Source organism: Wolffia australiana, chromosome 8, assembly GCF_029677425.1.
Source record: "Wolffia australiana isolate 7733 chromosome 8, ASM2967742v1".
NCBI lineage: Eukaryota > Viridiplantae > Streptophyta > Magnoliopsida > Alismatales > Araceae > Wolffia > Wolffia australiana.
In genome coordinates, this window is record NC_135842.1 from 2,019,429 (window position 1) to 2,020,133 (window position 705).

Genomic DNA, 705 nt, shown 5'->3' on the forward strand with positions numbered 1-705 from the left:
ATTATGATTCATATAGAATTGATCAGAGATGCAAAGTGATGTGAATACATCATTATCTTAAGTTAGAACTCTCACTCGTACTCATACTCAAGACATTAATAAGCGGATCAGATAGCATTGAAACAATCCCTATGTGCTCAATAGAAATTGATCCATCTTTCCTCTCTCCTTTAGTAACCAAGAACTTTTCATCCATGTCATACAATAATTTGAAGAACCATACCACAACTTCATTGTCAAATCTAAGCATGATTTTGAAGTTATGTTCTCTTGTACATAAGCACCCAATCCTTTGTTCCTCACAGAGTGCATAGAACCTTCTAAGCAGATTGCAATGCATTAGTTTAGGCTCACTTTGGAATCTTCCAAGATGCCATGTGATGAAAGCAAGGTCAAGTTGTATATGGATTTGACATAGTTGAGAGACCTAACAACTGTAACACATGCTTTTTCCTTCACAAAAGTCCTCTCATCAGAATGAAGGTATTCTAGTTTTCATAATTTGTCGTGCTTGATGGTAGTGGTCTTGCTTGGTGATGTAATGTTCATATCAGCAGTGATCGTTCGACACGTATTACACCACAGATGACGACTAATGTAATGACTTTGTCTAGATGATATTGTTCGAATTTTAGAAAGTAATGGCAAATACAACGAATTAACTAACAATTTATGAAGATCAGCTAAATTGGCAAAGTTTGATCG